The sequence below is a fragment of the Vombatus ursinus genome, unplaced genomic scaffold (genome assembly GCF_900497805.2).
Source record: "Vombatus ursinus unplaced genomic scaffold, bare-nosed wombat genome assembly UNPS02014792.1, whole genome shotgun sequence".
Lineage (NCBI taxonomy): Eukaryota > Metazoa > Chordata > Mammalia > Diprotodontia > Vombatidae > Vombatus > Vombatus ursinus.
In genome coordinates, this window is record NW_020954570.1 from 13672654 (window position 1) to 13688437 (window position 15784).

General features: G+C 36.0%; 1 protein-coding gene across 2 annotated transcripts in view; it reads right to left on the reverse strand.

The window, feature by feature from the left end:
- Positions 1-15784, reverse strand: part of CAMK4 (calcium/calmodulin dependent protein kinase IV) — a 228562-nt gene that overhangs the window by 130298 nt on the left and 82480 nt on the right. The window lies entirely within an intron of this gene.

Here is a 15784-nt window from a genome sequence, read left to right on the forward strand (position 1 = left end):
ATGATCTCAATAGATCCAGAATAAAAAGACATAAAAAAAGATAATCAAAGAAGCTATGTTATATTTAAAGGCATGATAGACAATGCAGTATCAAATGAATATGTATGAATTGAAGGGCACAGTATCTGGAGAAAAACAATAGAATTACAAGAAGAAATAGGCGGGAAGACTATTAATACCTGTGCCCCCTTTCCTAACCTAACAAATGTAACAACAAGATAATGCTTAACCAGCATTACTGATTCCTTTGACAACTCTGGACAGAGGAAGTCTTCTTAACCAAACAAAGAATAGAGAGGCTCATAGGAGATTAAATGAACAATTTTAATTACATCACACTTAAAAGATTTTGTACAAAATTAACACAATTAAGATTAGAAGAGAAACAATTTATAGGAAAAAAACTTTCCAAAAATGTTTCTGATAAAAGTATGTAAGGAATTGGTTTTTAAAAATTAATAAGAGTTATTCCCCAATAGATGAACAAATAGTCGAAAGATATAAAGACAGCTCTCAAGAATAGAAATGCAAGTTATCAATGATCATCTGAAAAATTCGCCCAATCACTAATAATAAGAAAAGTACAAATTAAAGAAATTCAGAGGACTCCACTTTACCTATCAGATTGGCAAAGTGACAAAAATGGAAAATAATCATTGTTGGAGGGGATGTTAAAGGACAGGCATACCTATGTACAGTTGGTGAAACTGTTAATTGATTCAACTATTCTGGAAATAAATTTGTAATTATAGCCAAACTCAATGACACTCCTATAAGGCATGTACCTCAAAGAGACTAAGAAAGAAAGAAAAAAGGATCCATACATGCAAAGATATTTATAGCTGAACTTTTGTTGTAGTAAACCAGCAATTGAGAAACAGCTAAACAAATTATGATCTGAATATGAATCTATTTCATAGTGCCAGGTACTATGTTAGACTCAAGGTATAAAAAGAAAAAAAATGAAACAATCCCTACCCTCAGATCATTCATATTGTATAAAGGGAAATAACACACACATATAAGTATACAGAAAATATATACAAAGTAATTTTAAAATTATTTCAGCAGGAGACATAGGGAAAAGCACTAGCAACTGAGGGGTGAGGAAGGAATCAGAATAGGCCTCCTTTCAATGTCATGTATATTAGCTTGCATATAGTAAATACTTAATAAATAGTGGGTATATTCAATTGAATTAGAGGTAGGCTTAATCTTTCCTAGAGGTTTTACTTTACTGTAATTCTTTTCTCTGCAATCAGGCCCACTCTGATTCTAATTGAGTTAAAAACTAGATTGAGGGGACAGCTAGATGGTGCAGTGGATAGAGCACCGGCCCTGAAGTCAAGAGGATCTGAGTTCAAATCCAGCCTCAGACCAAACACTTGACACTTATTAGCTGTATGACCCTGGGCAAGTCACTTAACCCCAATTGCCTAAAAAAAAAAAAAAAACCAAATAAACAAACTAGATTGAGCTTTTAAATCCCCAATTCAAAGCCAGTTCAGGAAGTTAATTTCTACCACACTCTTTGGCAGAAGTTCTATAAGTTTAAGCAGCTGTGGCACAATGAATAGAGTACTTGGCCAAGAGTCAGGAAATACCCATGTTCAAATCTAACCTCAGGATAAGCACCGGCCCTGGATTCAGGAGAACCTGAGTTCAAATCCGACCTCAGACACATAACACTTACCAGCTGTGTGACCCTGGGCAAGTCACTTAACCCCCATTGCCCAGACAAAACAAAACAAAAAAAACCAAATTTAACCTCAAATAGTTACTAGTTGTGTGACTCTAGGAAAGTCACTTAACCTCTGTTTGTATCAGTTTCCTCATCTGTAAAATGGGGATAATAATAGCACCTACCTCCCAGAGTTGATATGGGGGTCAAATGAGATAATATTTGTAATACACTTTGCAAACTTTAAAGTTCTACAGAAGTGTTAGAATTTTGTTGTTTGTTGTTGTAAAAACACATGGCACAGTGTTTGGTACAAAGAAGACACTATGCACACACACACACGCACACACACACACACACACACACACATATACCCACACATATACCCACACATATATATGCTTATTCCTTTCCCTTTCCCCTTCAGGCTCTTGAAATCATACACTTGGTTAGTTCCTTAGTATTTGTGCTTTCTGAGAGCAACTTTTTAAAAAAATTTTATTTATTTATTTTGCACTTAAGAAATAATATGAGCATTTCCACAATATATTAGAATAAAAAAAAGATAATTATGCATGAAACTGCAAATGTACTATGTACAACCTGCTATTCCTTTTAAATATATAATAAAATTGTCATGTAACTTTCTTTTTTTAACTTTTTTTCTTCTCTCACTCCCTCCCACTCCACCCTAGAGATGGCTACCATTGGACACAAATATGTATCTACTTATCAGTTCTTTCTCCGGATGCAGATAGTGCATTTCTTCATATGTCCTTTGTAATTAATTTGGGTATTTATAATATTCGAAATGACTTAGTCACTCAAAGCTGTTCTTTAAACAATATTGCTGTTACTGCATACAACATTCTCTTGGTTCTGCTCATTTCACTTGTCATTATTTCACACAAATCTATCCATGTTTTTCTAAGAGCAAGATCATCATTTGTTATAGCATAGTAGTATTCCATTATGATCATATATCGCAACTTGTTCAGCCATTCCTCAATTGATGGGCATCCCCACAATTTCCAGTTCTTTACCACTATAAAGAGAGCTGCTATAAATATTTTAGAACAAATAGGTTCTTTTCCCTTTTTCCTAACCATCTTGGGAAATAGACCTAGTAGTGGTAATGCTAACTCAAAGGATATAGGCAGCTTAATAACTCTGGGCATGATTCCAGATTGCTCTCCAAAATAGCTGGATCAGTTTACATTTCTACCAACAGTGATTAGTGTCCCAATTTTTCCACATCCCCTCCAACATTTGTTGCTTTCCCCTTCAATCATTTTAGCCAATCTAATAGGTATAAAGTCATATCTCAAGGTTGTTTTAATTTGCATTTCTCTAAACAATAATGATTTAGAACATTTTTATATGGCTATAAATTATTTTGATTTCTTTATTGGAAAACTGCCTGTTCACATCATTTGATCATTTATCAATTGGGGAATGCCTCATATTCTTAAACATCTGACAGAGTTCTTTATATATTTAAGATATGTCTACAAAATTTTTCCCTAATTTTATGCTTTCCTTCTGATCTTGGCTACATTTGTTTTATTTGTACAAAAAATTTTTAATTTAATGTAATCAAAATTATCCATTTTACCCCTCACCCTGCTCTGACAGCAACTCTTCTCTATTTTTCCTAACCCAGAAGTCAAGCTGCCTCAATCAAGAAGAAAGGGATGCTTAGGGAAGAAATCTGACAGTCACACACCAAAACACCAATGCCCTACATTCTATTTGGAACTTTAGAACAGATTAAATTATACAAGTGACAAAACACAGGAACATGCCACATCAATCTGCCTTCCCTTGCATTGGCTCCCTAATCTTGTTTTGGGAGGATTAATATCTGCCAGTGTTTCTCTGAAAAAAAAATCATATAGACATATCCCTCCTCCTTTCTTCCTGTAACATTGCACTGTTGTTCAGTCATTTATGCGTGCCCAGCTTTTTGTGAGCTCATGGACCATATTGTGCATGGGGTTTTCTTGGCAAAGACACTGGAGCGGTTTGCCATTTTCTCCTCCAGGGGATTAAGGCAAACAGAGGTTAAGTGATGTTCCCAGGGTCTCACAATTAGTAAATATCTGAGGCCAGATTTGAACTCGGGTCTTCCTGACTCTAGGCCCAGCACTCTATATAACACACACACATACACACACACACACACACACACACACACCTAGTTATCCCAACACTGAATTGCTGGTGTTTTTGTTGTTTAGTCATTAGTTGACTCTTCATGACCTTGTGGACTGCCCATGAGGTTTTTGTGGCAAAGATACTGGAATGGTTTGTAATTTTTTAAAGAGTACTTGTGGCTGTAAGGAAGCAGGAAACCTTCCTGGGTAAGGACCAGAGCACAGACCAGGAGAGCTATGACCACACCCTTCACAGATCACGTCATCTCAGAAGCACTGAAAACTTACAGACCCCTGAACAAGCTGTGAAAACAGAAGCCCGAAAAAGTCCAATGATTAGGAAAATGCCCATCCCCACATTTCTCCACCCCCCACAGATGAGGAAGCCCAACTTTAACAGAAAGTTCTAAGACAAGAAATAAACTGGGAAAATGGGCAAGCAACAATAACAACAACACAAATCTGACAATAAAAAGCAACTACGATGACTGATAAGATCAAGACACAAACTCAGAAGACAACTATGTGAAAACAGCTACAAGCCAAGCCTCAAAGAAAAATGCAGATTAGACACAAACCCAAAAATAATTCCTAGAGGAGCCAAAAAAAATTTTAAAGCTCAAATAAGAGTGTTAGAGGAGAAATGGGGAAAAGAAATGAAAGTGATATAAAAAATGATAGGAAAAAAGCAATTCATTGCTCGGTAAAAGAGACATAGATAATAACATAACATATAACATATAACATATAACATATGTATGTGTGTATATCTATATCTATATCTATATCTATATATATATACATCATAAAATAACACCTTAAAAAATCTGGCCAGATGGGAAAAGAGATACAAAATGCCACTGATGAATATAACTCCTAAAAAATAATTCTCCAAATGGAAAAAAAGGTACAAAAGCTCACTGAAGAAAATAATTCTTTAAAAATTAGAATTGTGTGCATGGAAGTTAATAACACTAAAAGAAATCAAGAAATAATAAAGCAAAGTGAAAAGAATAGAAAAAATAGAAGAAAATGTGAAATATCTCATTGGAAAAACAACTGACCTAGAAACTAAATCAAGGAGAGACAATTTAAGAATTATTAGACTACCTGAAAGGCATGATCAAAAAAAAAGGGGCCTAGACATTACATTTCAAGAAATAATAAAGGAAAACTGCCCTGAAATCTTGGCTCCAGAAAGTAAAATAGAAATTGAAAGAATCCCTTAATCACCTTTTTAAAGAAATCTCAAAATGAAAATTCCTAGAATAATATGACCAAATTCCAGATCTCCCAGATCAAGGAGAAAATATTGCAGGCAGCCAGAAATTAACAATTCAAATATTGTTGAGCCATAGTCAGGATCACACAAGATTTAGCATCTTCATATTAAAGGAATAAAGGGCTTGGAATACAATATTCCAGAAGCAACGAAGCTAGTATTGCAACCAAGAATAACCTACCCAGCAAAACTGAGCATAATCATTCAGTGGGAAAAAATGGATATTTAATAAAATGGAGGACTTTCAAGAATTCCTGATGAAAAGACCAAAGCTGAATAGAAAAGTAGACATTCAAACACAAGACTCAAGAAAATCATTAAAAATGTAAACAGATAAATTTAAAAAAGAACTTAAGGTTTTTAAACTGTTTACATGTCTATAAGAGAAGATGATGCATGTAACTCTTAAGGACTTTATTATTAGGGTAGTTAGAAGAAGTCTATATAGACATGGTACAAGTCAATTATTTTGGAATGATCTAAAAAAATGGAAAAGTAAGGAGGAAGAACACATTGGAAGAAAGTTTCAAGTGTGTTCCTTATAAAGGAAAAAACGCACATAGTTAAAATAAGCTGCTACAGTAGAATCTATTATAGTTTAGCTGAAGTTAAAAAAAAGGCAGAAGGTAGTAATCATGATCTCAAAGCAAAAGTAAAAATAAACCTAATTAAAAGAGATAATTGGGGAAACTACATCTGATTGAAAGAAAGGTACCACAGACAATGCACATCACTAAACATAGATGCACCAAATGGCATAGCAACCTAATTCCCTGCAAGTTTTCCCCTTTGAATTCCTATCTAAGTACATATACTCCTAACAACAATTCTTAATTTATCAAATGTCTCTAGCCCCACCTCTCACAGAATTTTAAACTCATTCCCAACTTTGCATGACAACAAAAATATTATTCCCTCATGTGGAAATTAAATGGAGGCTTTACAGAATGAATATGAAGGTAAGAGAAAATACTTCAAAACTTTAATATGATTGCAGTCACTTCCTAATACAATCTGAAATTTCAACTCTCCATAGCTTATCTCCTGTGACTGATTTTCTGTGTTTCTCCTAAAGCCCTATGTAGGGAAGCATCATAAGCATCTACTGGATATCAATACCACATGTGAAGCAAGAATCATTTCATTGTTCTGTTCTTGAATAGTAATTGCTCTGAACCTAGCTGCCTACTTGGCAAGTTTGTAATCAGAAACACAGATAGCTATCCCACGGAATGTAGCCAGCGTTTTCTTCCACATGTCCTTGTAAGAGATCACAGCTGTTCCTGAGGAATCCCAGTGAGCAAATAGAAGCACGCAGAGGATGTCTGCTGCTCACTTCCTCCATGGGTCGAGCAGCTTCCTTCTTATTGTCCAGCAGGTGCACACATGATTACCGTCTAAATTGGGATCCTGGGAGCATTAGAAAACAAGTCTTCCAATCAAGAAGGAGAGTGTCCATGTAGGCAGAAAGATATAAAGTGCTACATGACTTTAAAAAAAAAAAAGAGTTGATGTATTGCTTGGTATATCATAAAATCACAGACATGAAGTGTTGAAAGGGACCCCAGTGGTCATCTAGTCTAATGGATATCCAGCAAGCATTTCCAATATCACACCCAAGTAGTTGGAATCTAGCCTCTGTCTAAAGACCTCCAAGAAAGGGAGGCCATTCCACTTTTGTACAGATCTAGTTGTTGGAAAGTTTTCTCTTATATTGAGCCTAAGTATTCCCTCAGGAAACAAACAGAAGGGCCTAATCCAGGGGTGGGAATCTGCAGCCTCGAGGCTACTTGTGACCTTCTAGGTCCTTGGGTGCGGCTTTTTGACTGAGTCCAAGTTTTACGGAACAAATCCTTTTATTAAGGGAATTTATTCTGTGAAGTTTGGGTTCAGTCAAAGGGCCCCACTTGAGGCCCTAGGGGGCTACATGTGGCCTCGAGGCCACAAGTTCCCCATCCCTGCATTAATCCCTACTCCATAGGACAGCCTTTTAAATATTAAAGATAGTTATCATGTTCCCCTTTGAGTCCACCTCTCTTCCAGGTTACACATGCCCTGTTTCTTCAATTAATCTTTCTATGACATGGAGTAAGACCCTTCACTGTCCCATTTTCCCACTCTGGACACTCTATTGATTATAGATGCTTTTACACTATAACACTTAGAACTGAACTCCATGTGAGGTCTGATAAGAGTAGAGTAAGTATATCTTAGCCAATTTACCTCACTCCATTTACTGTACTCAGTACAGTTAAAAAATAACTCAGCCCTATTCATCACATTTTTTTGATTTCTAATAGAAAATACAGGAGGAAATGCTGTCTCCTTGGAGCTTGTGAGGAGCTTCTACAACAGTTATTACAAAACTTTTTATTTCTTTCACTAATTGTTCATCCACCTTCTCAACCTCTCATTGTGGGAGCTCCCCAAGAGTCTTTCCTTGGCTTACTCTTTTTACTATAAGTCTTGGAACATGAGCAATATGTTCTGCATTTGGCAATTTGTGTATCGGCTTAATGACCCAGCTATTGGAAATACACAATATGATGTAAGACCTCTCCCCAATTCAGATAGTTGCTAGCATTAATTATTGTAGCTAGCATTTATATAGAGCTTACTAAGTGTCAGGCAGTGTGCTAAGTACTTTACAAGTGTTATCATATTTGATCCCTACAACAACCCTGTAAGGTATTTCCATTTCATAGATGAGGAAACTGAGGCACAGAGTAAGTACCTGAGGCCATATTTGGACTCAGATTTTCCTGACTTCAAGCTCAGCACTCCATCTACTATCCCCCCCAGCTATATCGTTTCCTGTCAGGTTATGATTGCATGGAACCAACAAGCCCTTGAATTGGCTGCTGAGCTGAAACTTAGGATGCATACAAAAGGCATTAAGAAATGAAATTTTGTCTTCTCCCTTGTGAATTTCAGGTGAGGAGGAAGAAATACTAGCTTCTAAGCAGGGGACTCTTACACATCCCATGGTTCTCCATGTGGCAGCAAACACGGTGCTTCCCTTTCTTTTGCCTCTGTTTTGGCTATTCATTCATGATTTTAGGTGAATGAATTTTGGAGACAGAGGGATCATGTTCATAGGACCAATGAACATTGAAAGCTCAGAAGAACTTGAGAAATCCAGCAACAGGAATCTATGGCAGAATTTGCCAAAAGCTCAGCACTGAGGAATAACTTATATTGACTCTGCCCAGCAGTGAATTGACCTGACAGCCAAGACACTGTGTCCTGCTAGCAAGGGAAGGACTCTTCCATTTGAAATCCCCAGAAGTGAACTTGGGGGAGTTATTCGTTATCACTTTAAGTTTGAATCTGCTTACACAGAACTGAGGCAATAAAGGAGAATAGGCTCCTGGTTTCATAGGTTTTTGTGTATCAAGTCTTGATATATCATTCAATTTAATTCAGCAAACATTTATTATGTGCCAGGCACTGTGCTAACTACTGAGAATACAATTGAGGAAAAGAAAGACATCCCCTGCCCTCAAGGAGCTTACAATCTAATGGTGAGAGACAGTACCCAAAAGGAAGCAGGAAAAATGGAAGGGCAACGACATCACAAGGCACTCATCATGGTTGGAATATCTTGCTCAGGGGAGATTCAGGCAGAGTAGCGGATGCAGAGTGGGGTGAGCTGAAAGTCCAATTTCATCCCTCAATAAAGCAAGACTTAGGAAAGATTTTGGCACTCCACTCTCTACTCCTCTAGTCAGAGGGGAAACAAGGCTGAGGGAAGTGCTATCAATCAAATCATACATTAGTGACTCTTAAGCTCCTTTTGGGGAAGCCATATTTTAGAGAGATTTAATTTAGTCACCTACATCAGGGAATAATTATCAGTCTGTATCAATTCATGATCAATTTTTTCTAGTTAGGTTTACCAAAATAAAAACTGTGTCAAGAACTTGGCAGATTACAAGATATAATACAAGTTATATAGAAACAGCTCTGCTAATAGTGAAGCCTTAGTCAGTTCAATGCGGTTTCACTATTAACACTGAATAGTTTATAGAAAGAACACTTGCTTAAGTCCAGATGCTACCTGCTCACCCATAAAGAATTGTCAGAAAGGAGGGTTATCAAGTTAATTGCCATTGCATGTTAATGTAATGATGAATGGGCAGATCATTTAGAGACATCACACTTCTATTTGAGGGCTCAAGGAATCTGAACTTCTTTCCCTGGACCCTCCCTTTAGACATGTTGCACAACTTGGATATCATACAAAGTGTCTTAGAAAGTGAGTAAACACACCATCTTCAAATGGGGACAAAAAAGTTTGGGTCAGGATTTGGGAAGAGGCAGGGAAGGAATGGGAAACCCTACTCTAGAGAACAAAAGCAATGGGACACTCATCCAGGGAAGTCACTGCTAGGGTTTTTGATATTAATGTTGCCTTGAACATTTTCACCTGTCTCATACATGCAGAACAGCACTTCCTGACTTTCAGCCTTGAATCTTTGTGTCCTTATGTCTCTGTCCTTCCCTCCCTTACCCAACTTCACCAAAAACTCACCCAGGTCACTTTGGCTTAAGCCCTGGCTTTGGGCCTGGTAAGGTGCTTTACTCATCAGCAATCAAACCATCACTCATGTAAGTGTGTGTGGAAGATCAAGCCCAATCCTTGCCTAATCTCCTTCTTTTAATATATTGGACTGACTGCACTTGTTCTAAAGCTATCATTGATTATACATAATGCAATAATTTTGCTGGCCATTCAATATTTTTAGGTAATACTGTAAGTAAAATATTAGCTACTTATGAGTTGGTATATAAATGGTTATAAATGGCAACTCCCCAAGACATGTAGTCCTCAGGGTAAGTATGTGCTATTTTTAAAGATGATAAAATGTTTCTGAAAAAACATCTTTTAAACTTACGTTTTTGCAAAACCTTTGTAGCTTAATCTAAAAAACTCAATTAATGATGTTAAAATTATTAGATGAAACTAGTCAAAGAGAGATGGACTAGAGGACTGATGAATGTCTTCCAAGCCTCTACTGTTCCTAGAAGTCCATGATTTTTAAAATTGCTTCATTTTAGGAACAAGTAAGATTCAACATTTTGAGTCCAAAAAAGTTTTAATGATTGAACTATGAATTTTTTCATTTAAATTTAGGCTGAAATAACTCACTAATCAGATTTTGCACGAATTTTTTATGAATTTATAGAACTTAAGAGTTAGAAGTAATTAGAAGTAAGAATTAGAAGTTATCAAGTGCAAGCCCCTACTCACTGTAAAAAAATATCCTCCACAAGATGTCATCTAACCTCTTCTTTTACACTTCCAACGACAATGAACTCATCACCTTATGGTGCAACCTAATTGATGTTTGGATGGCTCTAATGTTAGAAAGTTCTTTCTTACCTGTCAATATGTCAAATATCCATGATTTAATTGATGTGGTTAGTCCCTCCACTAATACAGATAACAAGTCCTCTGTGACTTAGTAGATGGTCTTCAAGAGGTGCTGTGGTAAAAAAAACAAATTCACCACCCTTCAGCCTGGTGATAAGCCTCTCCAAATCTAGCTGAGCTGCACAGGAGACATATATTCCATCACACGGCGCCAGCTTGGCAAAACCTGCCAGGACATGCGGTCAACTAGTGTTTCCTTCAAGAACCTAGGATCATCTCCATCCCATTATAAGGTATCAGAGTAGGACTTTAGTGGGGGAGTATTGAGACAAAATCTGCTTTCTTATAAATTCCACTGATTGGCCCTAGTTCTGTTCTGTGGAGCCATATAGAATAAGTTTAACATTTCTCTTCCACATGACAAAACTTCAGATATTTAAAGAAAGCTATCATGGGTCTACTCTCAGACTGTAAATTCTACTATTAGATTGTAAGTTCCATAAGGACAGGAACTTTGTCTTATCTGAACTTTGAACTATCCCCAAAATCTAGCATAGTGCCCTGCATAAAGCAGGTACTTAATTAATGTTTGTTTAATTGAATCATCTGAACTCAATATGCTCTGTTAGTTTAACTGCTACTCATATGACGTGATTTTTAATCCCTTCTTCATTATGTTCACCCTCTCATGGAAGTCCCCTGGTTCAGTGGTATCAAATTCAAACTCAGATAGAAATAGATCCCTGTTGGGGGTATATTGACTTAGAAAACCACAAATGAACATTACTATGTTGTGTTGTATTTTTATTTCTTTTGCTGAACATTTCCCAATTACATTTTAGTCTGGTTTAGCAGCATGCGAGTTTTGCAGGCAGCATGGCTCCACCAGGAGTTTGACACCTCTGCTCTAGTTTATCAATGCCTCCTTATCCTCTCAAAATATTCTATGGAGGATCTGACCAGCAGAGAATGAAATGGATAAACAGATCATGTTCTTTGTTTTGGATGCTATATTTCTATGCAGCCTATGTGTTAGCTAACTCATACCAACGACTCCTGTTAAGCTTACAGTCAACTAAAACCCCTCCACCTGTTTTCATACAAGTAGCTGTTAGGCAATGGCTCCTTGAGCCTATACTTCATTAAGTGTAGGATCTTGTATTTAACTTTATTAAATACTATCCTATTGTATTAGCAATCTAATTCCAGCCTGTTGAGATATTTTTGGACCCTAATTCTGACACACAGCCCATTAGCACTTGCTTCTGCCTTTGTTATTTAGATTTGATTCCAAATGAATCAGCCAAAAATTTTGACTGACAGTTTTAGTGACTCAGCAGCTTTTGCATGATCTTCATGGTATGCAGTCCAGGAAAGTCGCACATCTGTCTGACCGTGATACCTAGAGATGGCCACATCCTTAGCCTCAGAAGGGTGTCACCAACCAAATTCATGTACCTCTTCCTCTTAAAATCATTAACATATTTTTTGAGCCTGTTGGAACCAGCAATGACTCCACCTTCTATTTCCATGGTATATAAAATCATGTTTCTTCCTTAGAGAGTCCAGATCTATCCTTATAAAAAGTCTCATTGTTAGCATACAGTTCTTGTTGGTCAGCATTTCAAACCCTTCTCTTTTTTTCAGTTCTTCCAGTTAGAAAAGTTTCTTCTCATCATCTTTCTCTTCTTGACTTGCTTCTTAGTGCTTTTCATCTCTAGGAAATTTTCATTCTTTGGAAGAAATCCAATGAATAAAAAAGTATTCCTTGAGTCTTTAATCAGGAATATCAGCATGCTTTTAACATATGCAGAGTTGGCAACTGAGACAATTCCTTCACTTTCTATATGATAATCATTGACATATATTTAGTGTTTTAACATTTGCAACATGCTTTCAAACACATATTATTTCACTTGAGCTTCACAATAATTCTTTGAAGTAAGTACTACAGGTGTTATTTTATTATGTCATTTTTCTTTTTTCTTTCTTTCTTGCTTTTTTTTTTTTTTTTTGGAGACTGGGTCTCCCTATCTCACCCAGGCTGGAAATGCAGTGGCCCCGAGGGCCCAGTCCCATTTCTAATAAGCTCAGAAGTTTTGACCTGCTCCATTTCTGACCTGGAACAATTTGCTCTTTCTTAATTTGCTCCTGCTAGCCCCCTGCTCCCAGGGGCCTACCATATTGATGTCAGGGAAAGTGCTAATAGCCAATTATCTTAGCCCACTACAGATTAGAACTCCTGTGTTGGAACAATCTACCCATCAGCCTCTCTAGTAACAGGGATTATGCAGGCATGAAACAACACACTCAGCTATTGTCATTGTTTTTGCAGATTAAGAAACTGAGGCTTATATGTTCAGAGACTTGTCTATTGTTACACACACTAGTGTGTGTCAGAAGGGAGATTTGAGCTCAGACCTTCCTGACTCCAAATCCAGCACTCTATCCATTATGACAGGTTATCTTTCCTGCTACAGAAAGAGAGAGGATAACAGTACTCTATGGACCCCTTGAAAGCTCCCATGTTAACTGAAACAACAAACTTTACAGTCGAATTCCACATAATTTGGCCCTAGTCAACATCACTTCACATTAATATTATTACATTATAACTAAACCCAACAAACCTTACTAAAAAGTTATAAAAGTTATAAAAGTAACTTCCCCCTATAATGTTCTTTCTCCTAATGTCATATTTTTACAGAAACAATCAAATTAGGTGAGTTATTCCCTGTCCATTTGCTAAAATGTGGGCAATAAGAAATTAATATTGGCACGCTATTCAGTTGGGTATCTGCCTGGACTTCTTAAGCAATTTGTTTTCATTTAAAGCATTTCTGAACAATTTTTTTTTCATTTCATATATTAGACTGCATCATTGTGATTATGCATAAATGTTTAATAAGGATTGATCAGGATCATTGTTAGTATAAAAATGAAGACAATCACTCTAATAGATTGGAAATTCAAATAATCATAGCTTCGTTTTTAGATAAAATTCATTTAAATAAAATTTAATTTCAAGCTTATATTCTTAATCCAACAACAGTTTCAGCCTGAAGAAAAATTTTAAGATAACTGAGAAATTCAGTTTTTTAATAGTGAAACCAAGTCTCTTTCAGTGTCCATGATTCTACTGGTACTGTTGGCAAATTTTTCTTTTGAGAAAAAAATCCCACCCTTGAAAACCACTGAGTTTAGAGGCTCTGTTGAATGCTTACTGGCTGTCTGCCAATCTTTAAATGTCTTTCATTAAAATATTAAGGGGTCATTCTATATGAAAATTGATAAACTTGGAAACATTGGATTTAACAAAACCCCTTTTCTTTTCCTTTTTTATGTGAAGCTGACCTTAAACCATGCCCTAATACAACCAACTAGTTATGGTCCTTTAGCATACATTGAAGCAAACATGTTCCTGAATACACAGACAGACGTATATTATATAGATATTATGGTAGGTTAGAGCTGACCAAGAGAGTCCGATGGCTCAAGTACAAGATCGGAATGAAATGAGACACTTAGTATTTTACCTAAGAGTTATAAAAAGGAGATTTACTTAGATATAGTAGGGGAATGACATTCAGAGCAGGGAAAGAAAGGATAGATGATTTTACTGGACACAGCTTCCCAGGGTTAGTTATCCAATGGTGGTCATATTGACAATCTTGCTGGTCCAAATTCTCAGGAGCCAGCTAGAGTTCTTCATGACTTTTCTGTGCATAGATGGCCAGGAAGCTACATCAAGGACTGGGTCTTAGTTCCCTGAGCCAATTAAATCTCAAAGATAGTTTCAATTGTCTTTAAGGAAAAATTAGTCTATTTACAATGGTGTGGAGTCTTAAGATATCCCTAACCAGTCTATGAAAATATTGTTTCTAACAAAATGTTTATAGAAATGGATGAAAATGTTTATAGAAATGGATCCATTAATGCTGGAAGACACTTTAAAGATCATCTAGTTCAACCCCTTTATTTCACAAATGAGGATATTGGGGCTTGGAGTGACCCAATATCACATAGCTTAGTAAGTAGCAAAGCTGAAATTTGAGCTCTCTGACTCCATTTCCAATATGCTTTCTTCTTTTTACCATATTGTTATAGCTAAGAATAGGTGATAGGCATAGAAACAGATATGAGTGATTAGATCGAGAGTGAAACAGACAGACGTTGATAAGCAAAGAGTCTTATAGACCCAGATAATAGAGAAATAGGTAACAGATGCAAAGATAAACTTACATAACAGATAGGTAGAGAAGTAGATGATCGCTATAGAAAGAATATTACCTAAACTTTTATTCTGTTTATTCAATTCAAATTAACAAATCTTTATTAAGTGCCTATAACATGAAAGGCATTTTACTATGTACAGTAAATACACTTCCAGAAGCTTACAATTTATCTTTTTGCTCTCAGATCTGGATTCTAAGATGTCTAAAAGACATGGACTACATAACTAGAAAAGTTCTACAAGGTGGAAGCAAGATATGGTAAGATAAGCATTAAATGCTAAGTTATAAAAATAACAATATCAATGCTTTAATATGTATTGACTTTCAATACATTTTATTAATATAATTGATTAATTAAATTTAATTAAAGCTTAATTAAAATTAATCAATTGGCTACCTACTACATATCCAAAATTATTCTACTTTTTATAAAAAGAGAAAATGTGAACGTGGACAGGCTTTAATAGAAACAAACAAGTGAAACAAAGGACTATGTATCTATCTATTACACATATCTATGTTATAGGAATTCACTTGGTTCATGTGTTTAAAATACTATATAGGAGGTACAGGAAAAGCTAGAGATAATTTTATGGATTAGCTAAAAAAAGATAGTTAGAAAATATGTTTAATCAATGTGTAACGCTGTTTTCTCATATAGTGGCAGAGTTAGAGTTCTGCTGGCAAGATGCATGATTTCAATATGCTAAGTTAGGTTTACATTTCTGTGGGACAATATCCACTCTCAACTCTCGGCTTCCCTTGGGAAAAAAAAAGCATAACTTTACAAAATTAGTCATTTATATAATATACTGTAATGGGTAACTTGAAGTCCCCCAAGATCAGGGCTCTGAGAAAGCTGCTGCACAGAAAAACTGAGTCTTAACTGAACAATTTAAAGGAAGTGCCATGGATAGTGGAATATCCAGCATTAGAGTTGTAATAAACAGAATACTGGTAAATACTAGTTCTTCTCCTTATATTATATAGCATTTTTCTCATAAGATACAATTAACCTTACATTTTCTCCTCTGAGATGCAATAACATTTGTA